Here is a 20,671-nt window from a genome sequence, read left to right on the forward strand (position 1 = left end):
TCTTTTGATTATCTTCCATTAACTTCCATTCCATGCCCTGTGGAAAAAATCTTCATTATTCCCCTCCATAAAGGGCAAAACTCCTCTGAAATCCCTAACTTTAGACCAATTGCTATTTTGCCCCCGCCCCTCTAAGATCCTGAAAAAGCATATTCATAAATAACTCCTTCAGTACCTCTTGCAAAATAATCCCCTAACACCAACACAACATGGTTTCCATTCAAGTCATAGCAGCACTACAGCTCTCCTCAACTTTTCTGTCACCATTAATAAGGCTAGAGACCAAGGAAAGTTTACCTATTCCTTTCTTCTAGATTTCACCAAAGCCTTTGACAGTGTCACATGAGAAACTTCTGACTCAAATGTCCTGTCTGGGCCTTTCTAAACCAACTCTTCTATGGTTCACTAACTACCTGTTTGAAAGATATCAGTCTGTCAAATGGCTCTCTCCTCTTCTAGTTAAAATGGGTATAGCTCAAGACTCAGTTCTCGGCCTACTGTTCTTTAACATTTTCATCAATAACCTATATACCTCTTCTCAGCAGCTTGCCTTATTCTGATGACTCAACTCTCATCTGTACATCGGACAGCCCACTACAACTACAATTCATGACACAAAATGCCTTGAACTCAGTTGAACTTTGACTATATCAAAACCATCTTTTACTTAATCCCCAAAAGACTGAACTACTCTTTTTCCAAAGTTCCATGCCAATGCTAAAATTAACTTCCACATTACCTCTTTAAACAATACAATTCAAGTAGTTACCCATGCCAAATTGCTTGAAGTCACCATAGATGACAACTTAATGTTTGACAAAACTATATAAAAATAACTCCTCAAAAGTTAGGTCTACTATATAGAACAAATAAGTTTATTACTTTTTCTAGCAGAATCACCCAACCTGACACTTGTCTTTTACCCTCTCTTCTTTATGGCTCATCTATTTGACTAACATCCAGATCTCTTTTAAATCACAATTGGAGCAATGCTACAATAAGACAGCTAAATTTGCAGCTAACCTGCCACCTAAAGCTCATCATTGCTCTGTGTTACGTGTTCTCAGCTGGTTAGAACTCCAACATTAACTAGCACATACACAACTTCTTCTAACCCATAAAATAATACATAACCCCTCTAACTGCCCTTCTATCTCCTCAGTACTTCATCACCATCTCCCAGATCCCCCTCTGCATTCTCAAGACAAAAACTGCTTGAAATGTATAAACCCAAAAAAGTATGGGGCAAAGGTTATACTCACACTGCATATCCAAACTATGGAACTCTATCCCAAATTTAATCAGAACTACAGCTAGATTCCTTGTATTTAAGTCCTCTCTCAAAGAATTTATCACTAACTCATGACTATATCCACACACCTCACCTGTGTGATCTGTATTAACAAATACTTTACATACTAATATAACCTCTCATCATAGTATCTATACCTTTCAACACCTGCCCTCTCCCCACTGTTAGAGTGGACGTGTATATTTTTATTTTTATTTCCTAATGTAGTAGGCTATACTTCTCATACTTTTGGATATACTGATTATCATATTTAATCATAATTTTTTTATTTATTTTTACATCACTACTGTCTCCTCCTGCTTTATTATATACTACATATTTTATTAACAAACTATATGTATATATGCTTTTTTTAATTACATTTGTATTAGTGTTTTATTTAACATTTAACTTTCTGGAGCTTTTCTCACGGAGCCTCTGCTGAAAATGTGTATTTATTACTAAGTCGAACTTTCCTGGTAAACAAATGTCAATAAATAAATAAAACACAGTTTCCTCTTTCCTTATTAAATTCTTTGTGCTATACACAATGAAACCTACCACAGATGCACTGGCCATAGCATGTCAGCATCAATTTATTTATTTATTTATTTATTCAATTACATTTGTTTCTGGGTTTGTCAGTCTAGGCAAACAGATGTCCCTTGTCAGCAGAGGCCTGGGGAGAAAAGTTAAATGGTAGTTAAAAGTTAGACAGATAACATACATGTATTTAAGACAATATGTCATAGAAACATATAAGCAAGCAAAGCATTTTGTAAGGTGTGCGTGTCTTTCTCTCTCTCTCTCTGTGTGTGTGTGTATATAGATATATATATATATATATATATATATATATATATATATATATATATATATATATAAAATAACTAAAAAATATTTACATAATTGAAATTTAGATGTACTATATGTTTTCCAAGATATATTAAGAGTTGTGGCAGTTAAGGCTGACAAGGAGAGTTAGGTAGAAGCTGATAATGGGGAGAAGACAGAGTAGAGAAGAACACAAATTAGTTTATTGGTAGTGTTAGAGTAAGGACTCAGCCAGGAGTAGTGCATGAGCATAACCATGTATGGGATAGATATTGCTTTAGCTAATTTTTGAAGGATTTAGCATTATCAGTCTAAGAACTCTGGGTATACAATTCCAAATTTTTGCAATATAAAAGGAGTACAGTGTGTCCCCAGTGGAGTTCTTGGACTTGCTAACAGTCAGTAACAGCCTAATGGTAGTGGTCTAGTGGGGTTATACTAATAGAACATGTTTATTAGGGGCTCTTCAGGGAGGGATATGAGTGTGTGGATAGTCGCTAATTATGTGCGAGTTAGTGCGGTAGCTCAAGCCACAGAATTTTTCTTTGCGGTATACAGAATTGAGTTCTGTATCTGTGGTTTGAGGCAAATTTGACTATTTTATTATAACACTGGTCCATTGAGGAGAGTGACGTGAAATGCAGGTCGATGAGTATGGGGCAACATAAAGAAGGATAGAGAGAAGGAAAGAAGGTATCATGGTTGTTCTAGCTTTGTTAAGTATGGTTTGATCTTGTAGAGGATCCCTAGTTTTTGGTGAGTTCTCTTTTTTGCCTGTTTTATGTGATGGTCAAATTTCAGACAATCATCAGTGATGACTCCTAATAGCTTGGTGTTGGTTGCTAGTTGTATTACAGTATTACTGGAGGAAGTGGTGGTAAATTGCTGTGTATTAGTAGCGAATCAGTTTTGTTTTTCTTGGGGAGGGGCAATATTAATTGTGAGTCTGTTAGCCATGCCTCAACAGAGGTAAGGGATTCTCGAGTTAGATGTTACAGTTTTTCCAGAATATGTGCAGAACAGATTAGTGTGGAGTCATCTGCATACAGTATGATGGATCCATGTTTAGATGCAGTGTGCATATCATTGGTGAAGATGTTAAACAGTATAGGACTTAATATTGAGCTTTGGGGATTCCAACTGTTGCAGAGATAAAGGTGGAGATGTTTTACCATTCAACTGCCTGCATCCTTTGACAGGTAGCTGTGAACCACAATAATGATGATGAGACTGAAACTAATGAAGATAGGTTAAGTAATAGCGTCTAATGGGATGAGACGAGACTTACTGAAGATAGGTTAAGTAATAGCTTCTAATGGGATGAGACTAGACTTACTGAAGATACGTTAAGTAATAGCTTGTAATGGGATGAGACGAGACTTACTGAAGATAGGTTAAGTAATATCTTCTAATGGGCTGAGACTAGACTTACTGAAGATACGTTAAGTAATAACATCTAATGGGATGAGACGAGACTTACTGAAGATAGGTTAAGTAATAGCGTCTAATGGGATGAGACGAGACTTACTGAAGATAGGTTAAGTAATAGCTTCTAATGGGATGAGACTAGACTTACTGAAGATAGGTTAAGTAATAGCGTCTAATGGGATGAGAAGAGACTTACTGAAGATAGGTTAAGTAATAGCTTCAAATGGGATGAGACGAGACTTACTGAAGATAGGTTAAGTAATGGCATCTAATGGGATGAGACGAGACTTACTGAAGATAGGTTAAGTAATATCTTCTAATGGGCTGAGACTAGACTTACTGAAGATACGTTAAGTAATAGCTTCTAATGGGATGAGATGAGACACTGAAGATAGGTTAAGTAATAGTGTCTAATGGGATGAGACAAGACTTACTGAAGATAGGTTAAGTAATAGCTTCTAATGGGCTGAGACTAGACTTACTGAAGATACGTTAAGTAATAGCTTGTAATGGGATGAGACGAGACTTACTGAAGATAGGTTAAGTAATAGCTTCTAATGGAATGAGACGAGACTTACTGAAGATAGGTTAAGTAATAGCTTCTAATGGGATGAGATGAGACACTGAAGATAGGTTAAGTAATAGCTTCTAATGGGATGAGACGAGACTTACTGAAGATAGGTTAAGTAATAGCTTCTAATGGGATGAGACTAGACTTACTGAAGATAGGTTAAGTAATAGCTTCTAATGGGATGAGACGAGACTTACTGAAGATAGGTTAAGTAATAGCGTCTAATGGGATGAGACGAGACTTACTGAAGATAGGTTAAGTAATAGCTTCTAATGGGCTGAGACTAGACTTACTGAAGATAGGTTAAGTAATAGCGTCTAATGGGATGAGACGAGACTTACTGAAGATAGGTTAAGTAATAGCTTCAAATGGGATGAGACGAGACTTACTAAAGATAGGTTAAGTAATGGCGTCTAATGGGATGAGACGAGACTTACTGAAGATAGGTTAAGTAATATCTTCTAATGGGCTGAGACTAGACTTACTGAAGATATGTTAAGTAATAGCTCCTAATGGGATGAGATGAGACACTGAAGATAGGTTAAGTAATAGCTTCTAATGGGATGAGACGAGACTTACTGAAGATAGGTTAAGTAATAGCTTCTAATGGGCTGAGACTAGACTTACTGAAGATAAGTTAAGTAATAGCTTCTAATGGGATGAGATGAGACTTACTGAAGATAGGTTAAGTAATAGCTTCTAATGGGCTGAGACTAGACTTACTGAAGATACGTTAAGTAATAGCTTCTAATGGGATGAGACAAGACTTACTGAAGATAGGTTAAGTAATAGCTTCTAATGGGCTGAGACTAGACTTACTGAAGATACGTTAAGTAATAGCTTCTAATGGGATGAGACGAGACTTACTGAAGATAGGTTAAGTAATAGTTTCTGATGGGATATGGTATCAAATGCCTTGAACAAATCCAAGAGTATCGCTGGGACTGAGTCTCTGTTATTCCTTCGCTGGTTGACTGCAGTGATAATGTTTAGAAGTGCAGTTGCAGTGCTGTGGTGTGAGCAGAAGCCATGCTGCGTTGGGGTGAGAAGGTTGTTGTCAGTAAAAAAAAAAGTTGAGGACTTGTCTACAAATGCATTTTCTATAGGCATGTCATTATAAAATGTCATTGGATTTTCCTCCTTTGTGCAGAGGGAAGATATATGATTTTTTTTCCAAAGTGTGGGAACACATCCTTCCTTAAATAACTGATTTATTAGGAGTGACAATGGGTATGATAATGTATCTTCTGCTAGTTTAATATATTCAGCTGGTATTTTATCTGGGGCCAGGGTGGTAGGCTTGAGTTTGAGGATTAGCTTCCTGATCGTAGCAGTAGGTAATATTTGGAAGGTAAAGATCTTTTGGCTACTTTATGGTTTTATAAGTGGGAGTAATGGTAGGAGTGAATGAGTGTTGAAATGGTTAGCAATACTACTTGTTGCATTATTTAAACATGGGGAAAGCTGTTATGAGTTAACCGGATTTAGGAGATGATTTATGGCTGACCAGAAAGCTTTAGGATTACTTTGGTTCTCAGTTTGTAGTCTAGTATGGTAGGTTTTTTGAAGTTCTGATCTTGTTTTTAGTAGCATTTCTTATTTTTGTATAATTGAAAGCTGGATATATTGTACTTCCACCATGTTTTCCATGCATTATCATATTTTTTCTTTAATTGTTTTGGTACCTTTAGACAGCCAAGGAGCAGGGTTGGTATTAATTCTTTTAGTTCTAATGAGAGTGTGACTAATATATTCATGAGTGTCATGTTAAACAGGGCTAAGGCTTCTTTCGGGTGTAAAGTTTTGTAGTACCTTCCAGATCACTGATTTAAGATTGGAGATAAATGATTCAGGCTGGGAGGAGGAGGAGAGGTTGTGAGCATTATTATCATCACTTAGGATGTTTGAGAGGGTATCAGCTTTAATAATGTCTTTTGGGTTATAGGTCAGTATCTGATCAATTTTTACTTGTCAGTTTGTTGCATCTGATTGGGGTTGAGATGAGCTAACTGAAGCTGTATAGATTGATGGCATTTTTAGGGGTTTCATTATCTGCGGTTAGCCAATCAATGTTGAGATCGCCCATTATGATAGTTTCTTGCAAATTATACAATGTCTCCCTATTAATACTCTAAAACGTGCATGCTGATTGGCCAGCCCAACCATCGTGCCCATTGTAAATCCCACAATATACCAACGGAAAAAAGTCTGGTCGCCCGGACTTTTTTCCATTAGTATAAACTGCCCCAAAACCTTTTTTTTTTTTTTTTTACAATAAAAAAAAGAGAGAGAAAATGGAGCAATGGAAGCTTTCTTTTCTCCGTTGCTTCCGTTTCAAAGCATTGATGTACTGGGTATGCATGGAAATGCAAGTCCCATACGCATGCGCAGTACATCAAAATGCAGAAGCAGTATACCACAACCGGTGGAAGAACAGCAATCCGCTGTTATACAATGACATTATTTAAGAAAAGTAAGTTTTGTTTTTCTTAAGTAATGTATTGTATAATAGCAATAACCGACTCCGTTGCTGTGGTATATTGAAGATTTACCCACGGTTGCCTTTGTTTAATCACTCGGGCATTGCCTTCATGAATAAACCACACCAACCATGGGTAAATCTTCAACATACCACACCACGTCGTCGGTTATTGCTTAAATATTTGATGAGACCCAGGAAAGAAATTCTGCCAATATTGTTACCAGGAGGGTCTGTAGATATCTATAATACACTATATAATACAATATGTGTATTTAGTTTGAGTGATGATGTTAGGACCTCTGAAGTTTTAAATTATGGGGTAATCAGACTGGACATAGAGGCTGAGTTATTTTTTTATAGATGGTGACTATGCCCCCACCTTTTTTCCTAGTCCTGTCTAGTCTTATTATACTATGTCCTGGAGGAATCATTTCCTCATCCTTGTATTCTTGACTTAGCCATGTTGCAGTTATGACCAGTACATCAGGACAGTATTGAACTCTGTCTAGGCATGGAGATCTGGCAATGTATTACAAATGCTTCTAAGAGTGGCAGCATATAGATGTATGCTAGATGTATTTTTGAGGGTAAGTGTGGGCTGGCGGTGTAGTTATGTATGAGGGGCTTGGGTTAGAATGTATGTCACCACATAGGAGTACGTGGGGGGAATATAGGGGAGTATGAGTTGAGCCGTTTATATTTGAACTTTGGACCTAGACTTGGTTTATTTGGTGGTAGTTTCTGAGTAACAGTAAAGTTTTTGAAGAAGTGTGTGGTTTGTGCTGTTTAAAGAGATGGAGATATACTAAAGTCAGAGTAGCATGTACTAGGTAGCAGAAAATCTGAGTAGTGGTTATTTTTAATATTGTTAAACAGATTGCTGATAGGAGGTAACGGGCTAGTGATATGAGATGTAATAGTAGGAGTAGCAGTAAGAACATCAGCTTGGTAAGTACTTCTGTAGATGAGGAGGGGTAAGTGAAAGGGAAAAGAAAATAAGGGAAAAGAATTAAAGCAGAGAGGACTTGTGTTTTTTATGTATTGTAAAATGCATTTAAATGATTTAGTTGTGGGTCATCATTTGTGCAGTAAAAAAATGTTTGAGATTGATCCATGGTTTTGGGTCTGGAAAAATATATTAAGTGAGGCTGAGAAAGGAGTGACGTAGACGTTTAAGGGAGTTGTAAAGTGGGAGGAGCTTGGTGTAAGGGGAGAGATGTTCTGTTAATTGGATTGGTTATTGATGTGGGTGGCAGGAGATGGATGACTAGAAAAGTACAGTAAATGGGGGTGGCTAGGAATTGAGAGTAGGGTAAGGAGGCAGAGTAAGCATGAGCATTAGGAAGGGGATGAATGGAATGGGCTAAATCACTGGAGTAGAAGAGCTGAAAAAAATATCTGTGTAAGCAGCACTTGCAAGTCCAATTACTTTCAGGTAAGTAAGTGGTGATTGCGTTTTTCTTTTCCCACCCTATTTTTGCCTATATACCTTTTGCTCCATTCTGTGATAGAAGTTTCTATTTCACACCCCTGTTCCTTCTTTGTTAATGCAGAGATGTGTTTTTTTTCTGATTTCTGCAAATATTTTGTTTGTCTAATTATTTGACTTACTAAGGTAGCTCCCCCTCCCACACAGTAAATACTCAGTTGACATGTTTTTCTTTTCTTCATTTGCTGTTTTTGCATGCACTCTTTATAACTATTCATACTGGATCAGGTGGAACCCTGCTAGGGATTTACTTGTCTTGTGACTTCATTCTTCAATGGTGCTGTAGAGTCGCGGTGCCCTATCACATCTTTGTTTTGATAAGTACTTTGTGTGTGTGTGTGTGTGTGTGTGTGTGTGTGTGTGTGTGTGTGTGTGTGCTGTGTGTGTGTGTGTGTGTGTGTGTGTGTGTGTGTGTGTGTGTGTGTGTGTGTGTGTGTGTGTGTGTGTGTGTGTGTGTGTGTGTGTGCGTGTGTGGTTATTCCTTTTACTAAGTCAGCACCTGTCCACAGTATTTCACCACCAGGATTGTCTTCACACAGTTCCCACAATTATGGACTTTGAAGTGGGAAAGATCCCTGCCCAATGTGCACTGCCCACATAATGTCATGAAAATTGTAATTTGTCAGGGTAGGCAGGGGTTGACTTGTTTATGTAATGACTATTTGAATAATTATCTATTATTTAAGGCAGCCTATCAGAAATATTTCAATATCCACACATTATTTTCTTTTTGACTTTATTATACAGTTTGTGTGGTTGTACATAGTAGAAGATATTGAAGGATGCTTAAGCTATTTTGGCCAGTGTTCAGTATCACTGTACTAGTTGAAAAGATAGCCATATTCTGACCTGCCTTTTCCCCATCTTTCATTGCTTGCTTGACAGTCCATTTTCCTTCAAAGTGGAACTAAATGTTTTGTTTAAAAAAAAAATACTACCGGCCCAAACAGAAATTTTTCTTTGCAGTGCATATCTGCTGCTTGTCTTGTTCTTGTCTTCCTGTCTGCAAATACTCCGGAAGCAGCTGGTGTAAGACAAATGATAAAACAATCATTTTCAGCGTTCTCTTAGTTATTATTTATATATATATATATATATATATATATATATATATATATATATATCTGACTCTGAAGTTTGTATTTTTCTTTCCCCACCCTGTTTCTGCCTGTAGACCTTCCGCTGCATTTTATAGTAGAAACTTCTACTTCACACCACCTTTCTTTATTCAAGTTTGACTTTCTGCCTTCACTTCTGATTTTTTCTTCCTTCCACTCTTGTCTCTCTTTCTATTTCCTCATTTGCCTATGGAAGCTAGGCATGTAAGAAAACCACAACAAAAACTACCACCCCAAGTAGCCACAAATATGTTAAACATTTGTTGTTGTTGGTACCATTACCAAAGTCTTACTTTGCTTCTTTTTCTCATTGTCTGACAGTTTAACATGTTTTTTCCATATCTCCTCTGTCTCTTGCCCCATTTGCTAAAACTAGCTTGCAAAGTGAATTTTCATAAACCAGCCAAATCTGAGGTTTTTGGCAATCACATAACCCTTATGCATCTCTAATTATGAAGCATATTCAAAACACGCACTCCTCACTGCACACACTTAATGCTATGAAGCAATATATGACCTGTCCCTGTTTTACAGGACAGTCCTGATCTAGTCTAATTTATCCCGTATGAAAACAATGTAGCATGGCAAAGGTTTAGGATAATAATTTTTGCTAGATATCTTATAAATATTGCAGAAAATTATTATACTGTGCATGAAATTCCTTAATGCTATATGAAATGGCAAACAAAATTCTACAAAAAACAACTCTAAAGCTTGGAAATAAAATGACATTATGCCATTTTTCTTTGTCCGTGGCAGGGACGATCCTACAAATTCATACTATTTTAGTAACAAATGTCCTGCTGTGAGCATCTAAAAAGGTAGCAACTTTAAGTTTCCAGCAAAAAAATTAAAATTTGCAGACTTACAGCCCATGTCCTATTGTGCAGGAAACATTCTGCTCCACTGTTTATATTCCAGTTTCACTAGACATTAAGAGGCTGTAAAGTATCATTGTTAATGGGACAGACTTTAGGCCTGGATACTGGTGTTTGATTTCCATTTGCCTACTTCTGTTCTGGAACACTCATAAAAATAAATATATTATCATGGTGATGGGATGACGTGTTAAGCAGAGTCTCTGTATAATAAAAACAATGGACATAAATAAGCCATTCTACCAAGAAAATGCTGATAATAGTAAAACAAGTGGCAGTTGTTCCTTTTCTCAGAACTTAAAACAAAGAGGAGTATGCAATCATTGTGGCTTGCAGCAAAGTAACTTTTCTAAATGTGGTTTGGGAAAAAAACAGTAATTGAATATCAGAGGATACCAATTTCCTTAACTGTCTTGTGGTAAAGATAAGAACAGCAGATGTGTGAAATAAAGGAAAGTGAACATGTTTTTAATATAACAAGCTTTCTGGCATTGAGAAGAAAATACAAAAAAAATCATTGTGATATTTCAGAGGTGGCAGAACAAAGTTTCAGTGTGGACTGTTTTTGAAGGCTGAGAATGGGAGTCTACAACATAGAGTTTTCAGCACTGTAATAGTGCCTGCAAATTATGTAGTTAAATTCATAAACAGCATCAGCTGTTATGTGCATGTTTTAGTGGGTCTGCATTTATACTAGTGTTCACAATCAAAAATTAGATTAATGTTATTTGAAGCTTGACTTAAAGTATCTCATTCTATGCATATAACCAGAGCTAGATCCCAGCACTAAATGATCTAAACAACTTCTTAGGGCTTGTATTGGATGGGGGCGGGGGTTTGGCTTTGCTACAAAAAAATCTGTGGTAAATAAAAGAAGCCCCAGTTCTAAAGTTTTGTAAACACAGCAGGGCTTTAGGTTTTCATGAGAGACTTTTGTAAAGAACAGAAAGCACCAGAAACCTCAGTTTTAAGACATTGTCCTAGCACCATCTTTAGAAAGAAAACTATACACTTTTTAAGTAGAGCAGCCAATGACCTGGGAGATGCACACTAACATGTATGAACATTGTTTATGGTTACTGGGGAGACAGGGAGCCAAGTAATGGAACACTGTAATGGCTGTGGGGCGTGGGGGCTGATCCATTACCCTGCCTAGGGCCCCATTTGGCCATGATTGGCTCTGCATATAACAGTTGAAAATGCTTATTTGTTGTTAACCAGTTGCTATAATTTTGTTGGTCTATTACTGACTGAATACTTTCTTATGTATTTAGTGCTCAGGAGCTGGAACTTGAAGATCAGCAAAGAAGACTGCAGCAAGAGTGGAGAGAGAAAATAATTATTGATGGTAAGTCAAAAGATGATGATATCAAAGCTTCTCATTACTATAGACACATTAGAAATATCATCAGCTTATATGTATATTTCGCATATCTGCATAGTGTGTGGACAATAAGCATCACATTGAGAAGTCCAGTGTTAAAGAAGAGGAGGGTAAACAATGATGTGTTTTATTTATCTGATAATGAGATATAGGTGTTAACCCAGTGCAGAGCAATTTAAACCACAAACCTACACCAGGGGTGCATACAAAAACATTAAAGGACAACAACGGGATTCTGTAACTAAATGCTCAACTTCTCTGTCCTTTTTCTCCCTATTTACAGTCCCTGCTATAAATAAACAACAACACAGCATTTAAAATATTTTAAATTGACTTTCTCTCCACTAGAACAGTCCATTACCATACTGTGGTGGTTTCACTTTCAAAAAACTTTTATCTCACCCTGGAAAAGCTTGCTGCATTCTCTAATTCATTGATGTCATCAAGGCCAATGAGTACTAGTAGTTTTCTAGCCAGTTTCCTCCCCAGACTGACATCACCACAACCATCCTAAAAACCTACCCATGCTGTGATGTCACACCTCCCCGGTCCTTCCCATGCATATACAGAAAGTAAACGCTATAACAAAGAATAGTACAAGTCAAGTCTCCTGCTATGAGTTGTCAATCACAGCAGGTAACTGCTCAAATTACCCTTAGCACTTTGACAGCTAGGGAAGTTAGTTGTGAAGGGGATGGGAGATGAGTCAAAGTAGTACAATTCAGGCTTCACAAAAGACTGCAATTTAGCCATTCTAAAAAGAAGCAGCAGTAAAAACCACTTTGAAAGTGTGTTCATTGGCATTTGCGCTGTGTGTTTTAAGTAGTCATTGAACGGCATGAAATGTTACGTAAAACTAATTGAAAGACAGCAGTGCATGCATGTAAAATCAATGCAGTGACAGGAGCTTTAAGAAGAAAGGGGCTTGCATGATGTAATTTTTTTTACAGACAAGCATTGTATTGTGGGATACCTGGAGGCAAGCTAAATCAGGATCACTTCAAGATGCTAGACCCCTTGTGGTCAGATGCATAAATTAGGTATAAAATTATTTAAAAACCTGTAAATAGTCCTGGAGTGGTGTTGAAATGTAGGAAACACCAAACCATGATGAAATAAACATGTTTTTTGTCTGTGGGTCCGGTTCTCCTTTAAGACTGAGATTTGTAGGGATGTTCGACACTCTGCACAGCACTGCTTTTCAAGAGAGTCCCTGTGCAGCAAGCTGTATAGTTATTCAGATGTGTATTAGGCATTCAATAGCACCAGCACTCAGTGCAAAGGCTTGTATAATAAACAAAAATGTAGTGCTAATGGGAGAAGCACACTTGGCTGTGTCATGGATTAAGGAGCACTACATTAGGGCATATGAATGATGTTACAACATCACAATAAAGGGATACTAGAGCAGCCAAGTCAGTGCATACTCACTCATGCAATGTAATAATGCATAGATGCACCTTGTGCTTATCTGGTCATCGAATAGATCATTGTGTGGCTGCACATCAAAGTGCCAATCCTGTTCATCTTACAAATGGGAGAGGATATGAGAAAATACAAAAGTAGGAAAGGGGAGAACAGCAAACTGAGGAAATGTACAAGGCTAACCATGAGGTATGAAACAGGGGAGAAAGAAAGGTAATCATTTTTGTTTGTTTTGAAAAAGCCCATTTTTATACACAAAAAAGAAAGACAAGGAAAGTGAACATTGTAACGAATTAAGGTTTTGAATGGAATAGAGGGTGAAGGTGAGGTAATGGGGCAGACAGGCAAACATAAACATCGGCACAAACAGAGAGGGATGACAGACGGACATCATGTGGCAGAATCAATGGATGGACACAGGTACACAGATATTGAATAACTGGTGATCAGAAGGGTCAGACAGTGAGTAAGGAATGGGGAATGGCACATAAGGGAAAGAAAATACCAGGATAGGGCTAGGGCAGGATCCTGGCATAGTTAGAAGTCTTGAAGTCAAGCCAGACTATTAGGCAACAAACCCAAATATAACTCACCTGGGTGGCTGATGCTAGAGGCTGGTTGATTCTCATATGGCTCAATGGGTGGGTCCTGTCAGGCATGCAATTCCATGAGCCATGCCAAAAGAAGCTCCATGTTGCTGAGGTGGGCATCCAGATGCCACCACACCTTGGTGCCACCAGCCTCCACACCTAATGATGTTAGACCATGGCAGACCTCTCCAGACCACTCTTGGAAGAAGAATATTTGTCTTCCTCCACCAAGAAGTGGGTTTTCAAGGCACCAGTGACCTCTGTGGGTCACCATCAGCAAGGTAACTATCATCACCCTACTGAGAAGGTAGCCCTAGCAGTTACTGATGACTCAGCACCAGACACTCAAGTGGTGCAGGCAGACAGAGGCAAACATGCCCCCCCCCCAATCCAACCCACTCCAATGGAAACTGCAGAAGGGCAACACAATGGGAAAAAGTTATTACATACACACACAGCAGCACAATTGTAGTTGTATAATGGGCTACCACATATGACACCCATAGTCATTTCCAAGGAAGTGTCCCCCATCTTTTGCAACATCCAGTTATGTTCAATTTCCACTTCTCCAGCACTGCAAAGCAAAATACACTCCTAGTTAATGTATAAACTAGGTAACATATCAGAACAAACTAGTACTGGAAACATTAAAAAAGTTAAAATACATTTTTGGCTGTCTGTCTCTAACCTCTGACTCCAGTAAGTGATCAGGGTGGTGCCACATCAGGTCACTGTAACAATGTCTGCACTGCTTACCAGAATGTGTGATGCCTGACATCCCTACTATAGCTCATAGTGCAGTGCCCTAGCACTATTGGCTTATACAAGCCATATGTATGAGCATATTGGTCACAAGCCTCATGATCATTGTGACACACATGGCTTCCCCAGCACTTCTGGTTAGAGTAATGCATTACAGTACTGATTTAGAAACAACAGTACTAAGTAGCCTTAATGGCATAACTGCTGCACTAAATGGCCCTTATTAGAAAGAAAATGACAGCAACATCACCCAATACTTCACAGCTGTGGAATACAGTTTCAAGAGAGTGTCTGTAAAATTGCATCCCTATATAGAGTTTAGGAAGGAGTCTTATCTGATAAAAAGCATCAGCCAGACCAGAAAACCCTGTGCTTGGATTTCTGTCTCACTGAGACAGATGGTGTGATGTACTTGCAACTGGGAGCCCAGAACACTGACATGGCACTGCACTATCTGTGATTTTGGAGGAGGGAAACCATGCACAATGGCAGCAGACTAAAGAGCATGGCACCGAAGGATTGGTGATCCAGATCCACATCTTGTGGCATGACTATAGTTTCTGCATAGCACAGTGGCTGACAGAGATGTATGTATGGATGAGTGACTGACAGAGATGTATATGTGGGTGAGGGACCCTGTGCCCATGGGTACAGTACAGAAATATTGAACAGGTGGCAAGACTGTGCAGAGCAACAGTAATGATACATAAACAGCTGATTAATGGGAGAAGGTGGTCATCCCATGCCATGCAGTGTGCACACAGTGATTGTCATATTCTTCCCAAAAGTGTACATGTATGAACATGACCACCCAAGGGAGACTACACCTAGAAAAAGTTAATCTGGGAGAATGAGCTGTTACTTTATATCTTCTGCACACAGTTCATGTACCTCCAGGACAACACTACAAGAGACAAGCAACGTCTGAACCATATTTTGCAGGGACCAGTGCATAATTTGAATACTGTGTATATATGGCCATGATAGATTCCTGTAACCGGTTTAGTGGAGAATTAATGATATGATACTTTGTGAAAAGGAAAATGCATTGGACATTGCAACACTTAAGTTCACTGCAGGGTATGGCCTCCAGACATAAGTATATCATCAAAGATGAGGAGTTTTTGGTAACACTTGCCAGAAGAGGGAGTGGTCCCTCATAAAAGGGGGTGGCTTTGATATAGGAGTTGTGCTGACACCAGGCACCACTATTTCAATTGGACACACCAGGTTATTAATATCTGGTACATTACAGCATAACTCCCTCCAATGTATTTGAAGGGAAGGACTGATCAAAACCCATCTGCATATGTTTATAGGTAGGTACTAGGCTATCGGCCTGGGGCCTATATAAGCCTAGCCAAAAATGTTCCCTGGCTTTCGCCACCCAAGCAGTGCCACAGACATTATCCCCAGGGTGAATTTTCTATTTCCCATCCAGTCGTCAAGATTTTTCTTAAAGGGCCATTAAATAACTTTGATTGACATGAATGGGTAGTTTGTTCCAGAGTATGGAAAATCTCTGGGATAGGAAGCTATCCCTCCAGCATGTTCTGTTTATTGTGGTGACAAGGTTTAGGTCTCTGGAGCATGTGGTTCGGAGAGATTGGGATTTCTTTAAGTGTAACATGTCCAACAGCTCTGGGTTTGACATAGCTTTGTATGTTAGGCAGAGATCACCTCTGAGTAGGTAATATGCGATGGAGTAGAGCTGGAGTTTTTTTTAAATGGTCTGCATATGGCATCTGTTTGAGGCCGGTAATCCTCTTAGTGAGGTATTTCTGTGGCCTTTCCAATTGTTGTAGGTGTCCTGTGAGATGCATGTCAAACGGGGCATTGAACTCTAAAATGAGTCTGATGAGGGGATGAGTAGAGAGGAACAATGGCCTCCTTTTTTCTAGAGGATAACCCTTTTGTGATGACATGTGCCACATAGAAGGATTTCCTGACTAGTGAGGCGATGTGGTTATCAAAGGAGAGACTACTGTCCACCTATGTGGTAGTTCATGGGTACTGAGTTTTTCCTTAAGAGGATGACAATGCACTTCTTGGCACTGAGGTTGAGGCCATGACTTTGACACCAAGCATTTGTCTCTCTGAGGCCCTTTTGTAGAATGTCTACATTATTACGTGATTTTATTATGGCTCCCTGTTTGCAGTCATCTGCGAACTTTGTTAGCCAAAGACCTTCTGTGTTGGCCTGTACTTCAGAGAAGTAGATGCCGAACAGGATAGGACCCAGGACAGAACCCTGTGGTACTCCACTCATCACTGGTCTTAAGTCAGACCTGGAGATGGCTACTTTTACTGTGTGGGTTCTATCAGTGAGCCAGTTGGCCACCCATCTTTTTGATGTAGGGATTTATGCCCAGTTTAGTGAGTTTATCTATAATTCCAGAGTGGGGGATGGTATTGAAAGCCTTGGCAAGGTCAAGATAGGCTGTGTGCACTACCTTGCCCTCATCTACGGCGCTAGTGACTGCTTCAAAGAAGTCAGTCAGGTTTAGTAGACATGATCTACCTTTTACAAACCCAAACTGAGTGGGGTCCAGGGTTTGGAGATTACCTATGTCTTTGTTTATAAGTCCAAGATGATATGTTCCATGGCCTTGCAGACCAGGCTCGTCAGGCTAATGGGGTGGTAGTTTCTGGGGTCTGTGGTGGCACACCCTTTGTGGAGTAGGATAACCATCGCTGTGTGCCATTAAGTAGGCACATAGCCTGAGGTGAATCTATGAATGAACATGGTACTTAGATGGGGTGCCAGTTTGTTCTGTAGTTCGTGCAGTATGCAGCCTGGGTTGTTATCTGGTCCCATGGATCCTGTGTTCTTGGCTTTGTTCATCCATGATTACAGGGGCTTTGCATTCTTCCAGTATTAAGATGGGCCCTTTGGAGGGTGAGAGGGGGGTAAAGTTAGCACTGAACCTATCTGCCAGGATACTGGCAATATCGGTTGGTTCTGTATATTTAATGCCATTGTGCTGTAGCTCAGAGCAGATCTGAGTGTTGCCATTGAGATTCTTGACATAGCTGTAGAATGCTTTGTGGTTGTCTTTAGAATCAGTGGTGATTTTATTTTCATAACTGGCTTTGGAGGATTTTATGAGGGATCTCAACTTCTTGCTGAGGCTGACCAGGGAGTTTCTCCAATCTTGGGATTTTACTCTTTTTTTGCAACAGCTTCTTCCTTCTGTTGTGGAGTTTGTTTATGGCAGGGGACCACCAGATTGGCTTCCTTTTTTTGGAGGATAGCATCTTGGTTCTGTTGGGGATGGCATGATCCATGCACTCGTGTATGTGCTTATACACAGCATTTGTGTAAGATTCAGCAGTCATACCTCTATTTTGTGTCTGTATGGGTGTCGTGAAGTTTACCACTTCTGTCTTAAGATGCATGAAGTTGGCTTTGGAGTAGTTTTGGACGGTGGTTTCCTTAATGGGGGGTGGGGGTGGGATATGGATGTCTAAGGTGATTAGCTTGTGGTTGGATCTGACCAGCGAGGAGTTGACCTGTGGCATGGAACACCGGTTACCCATATTGGTAATGACCAGGTCCAGGATATTGGCTCCCCTGGTGGGGGTGTGGATAAGCTGATCCAAGGTGATGTAATTTATGAATTCCAGAAATCGTTGAGCAAATGAGTTGGTACATGAGTAGTTTTGCAATTTGATGGTGGGGTAGTTGAAATCACCCATAATTAAGGTATTGGGTTGTACCTTAATATTTTCCAGTATCTTAAGAAATGAAGAGTGGCAATCCCGGGCATGGTGGGGGATCTGTAACAAGCTACAACCTGGATTGCAGTCTTGCCCAGTGTTAGTTGCACTTGGATAATTTCGGATGCATTATGTTGAGCAACTAGCCTGGATGTGTGGATATCCTTAATGAATATGGACATCCCTCCACCTTTAGTGTTTCAGTCCAGGTTAGGTGGCCGAAAGGTGTGTTGTATTGAAACCTCTTGTAATAGAGGTAACATGGGATATATGCAAATGACCCTCTAAGGGCATCAGATGTTGCAGCTATATGGCAGTTCTGAATGCCAATGACTTTTTTTAAGTCTGTTAGAGAAATTCAGGCCAATAAAGCCAAACCCCACTAGCTGTGAATATGCAAGTTTCAGCCTCTTGTATCTTTGTCAGCACAGCATAAGGGTACTGTTTGTCTTTCCAGATGCCTCTTGTCTGCAACTGCAGTAACATGCAGAATGAGGTATGTATGTCACATTTGCTAAACTTGTATTTTCAATGGTAGTACTATATTTGCCAAGGGGGATATAGAAGCATATGTATGGGAAGATCTTGTGTTATATATTTTCTTGCATTTCTAGGAATCATTTGTGGAGGATTCAGCACAACTGGCCAACATAAGCCTGATGTCAGCAGGTTACCTGTGGCTGACGATGATGGCACAGTCTGATACACTGGCAATGTCAGCAATACTGCAAAGGGAGGACTCAGCTATATCCATCACAATACAGGCCCTAATAGAGGTGCAGACTGACCACATAGCCTCAACAGGACTTGATGGACAGCTTCTGCCTAAGAGTCCCTCACCTCCCATGACAGTAGTATTGTACTCAGAGTTCACTGTGTCCCATCAACTGCTTCTGTAACCCTATGCCATCTCATAGTGTTTATTCACCTGTCACTGTGCTCTCCCTAACCAACTGTGGGAGTTATGATGACTGCACCTTGCCCACTCTCTAACATGTATGGATATGGTTTTGTCTAATACAAAGAATGGACATTCCATGTACTGCCCTACATAGCATCACTTTATTCTGTGCTGCCTGTGAGATGCCCCATAGTTGTTGACCAGATGCTGCTGCTTTGCCACTACTGCAGTGCACTGCACCCATTTCTGCCTGTGTTTTTGCACTGCTGTTGGTGTGTCTGTCTCACCTGCTGCTTTGCCACTACTGCAGTGCACTGCATCCACTTCTGCCTCTGCTGTTGCACTGCTATTGGTGTGTCTTCCTCACCTGATTTTTCCACCCACACCTTCTACTTCTGTCACAGTTTGTATGGAAGGCCTGCCACATTTGGCAGTGGGCACAAAGAATTAAGGCTATGAGTAAGCTGTTAACAAGTTAATTCTTGTGGTATAGGGTGTGATTCCCTCAGTTTTTATATGGCTACTATGTGAGCTTGAGCAGATCACATAGTGCCTTGGGGCTATTGGGAATTAGGACTAGGCTTATTGATGGACTGTATAGGTTCATAGGTAGGTACTAGGCTATTGGCCCTATAAGCCTAGCCAAAAATGTACCCTGGCTTTCGCCACCCAAGAAAATTATTTTCCTGTGCCCCTGTTGAGCAGAGCCACAGAAGTGATCCCTGGGGTGAATTTCCTATTTCCCATCCAATCATCAAGATTTTTCTTGAAGAGTGCTAATGAGGAGCTCTGTTTGACATGTATAGGTAGTCTGTTCCAGAGTATTGGAAGTCTCTGGGACAGGAATCTATCCCTCCAGCATGTTCTGTTTACTGTGGTGACAAGGTTTAGGTCCCTAGAGCGTGTAGCTCGGCGGGATTGGGATTTCTTTAAGTGGAGCATGTCCAACAGCTCTGGGTTTGACAGCTTTGTATGTTAGGCAGAGATCGCCTCTGAGTAGGCGATATGCGACAGAGTAAAGCTGGAGTTCTTTGAGAAGGTCTGCATAGGGCATCTGTTTGAGGCCAGTAATCCTCTTTGTGAGGTATTTCTGTGGCTTTTCCAGTTGTTGTAGATGTCTTGTGATGTACATACCAAAAGGGCCATTGTACTCTATAATGGGTCTAATGAGTGATGAGAAGAGGGGAACAATGACCTCTTTTTTTCTGGATGAGAAACCTTTTGTGATGAGGTGAGCCACGTAGAAGGATTTCCTGACCACTGTGGCGATGTGATTATCAAAGGAGAGACTACTGTCCACCAAGGTCTCTTACCACATTTTTGGCGTTAACTAGATTACCAGCTATGTGGTAGTTCATGGGTACAGAGTTTTTACCAAAGGGGATGACAATACACTTTTTGGCATTGAGCTTCAGGCCATGGCTTTGACACCAGGCATCTTTTGTAGTATGTCCACATCGTTAGGAGTTTCGATTATGGCTCCTAGTTTGCAGTCATCTGCAAACTTTGTTAGCAAAAGACCTTCTGTGTTAGTCTGTACTTCAGAGAAGTAGATACCAAACAGGAGAGGACCCAGGGCTGAACCCTGTGGTACTCCACTTGTCACTGGTCTGAAGTCGGATTTGGAGTCTGCTACTTTCACAGTGTGAGTTCTGTCCATGAGCCAGTTGGCAACCCATCTTGTGACATAGGGATTTATACCTAGTTTAGTGAGCTTATCTATAATTCCAGAGTGGGGGATGGTGATGAAAGCCTGTGTGCTATGTGCCTAGTAACTATCTATGAACCTATGCTAACC

At 39.9% G+C, this 20,671-nt stretch overlaps 1 long non-coding RNA gene across 1 annotated transcript in view; it reads left to right on the forward strand.

The window, feature by feature from the left end:
• Window positions 1–20,671, forward strand: part of LOC122791335 — a 186,733-nt gene that overhangs the window by 90,146 nt on the left and 75,916 nt on the right. Inside the window, exon 2 of the long non-coding RNA XR_006363138.1 lies at window positions 11,366–11,439. This is a non-coding gene — a long non-coding RNA (uncharacterized LOC122791335). The remainder of the gene's footprint in view (window positions 1–11,365; window positions 11,440–20,671) is intronic.

The sequence above is a fragment of the Protopterus annectens genome, chromosome 17.part0 (genome assembly GCF_019279795.1).
Source record: "Protopterus annectens isolate FY-2018-M chromosome 17.part0, PAN1.0, whole genome shotgun sequence".
Lineage (NCBI taxonomy): Eukaryota > Metazoa > Chordata > Ceratodontiformes > Protopteridae > Protopterus > Protopterus annectens.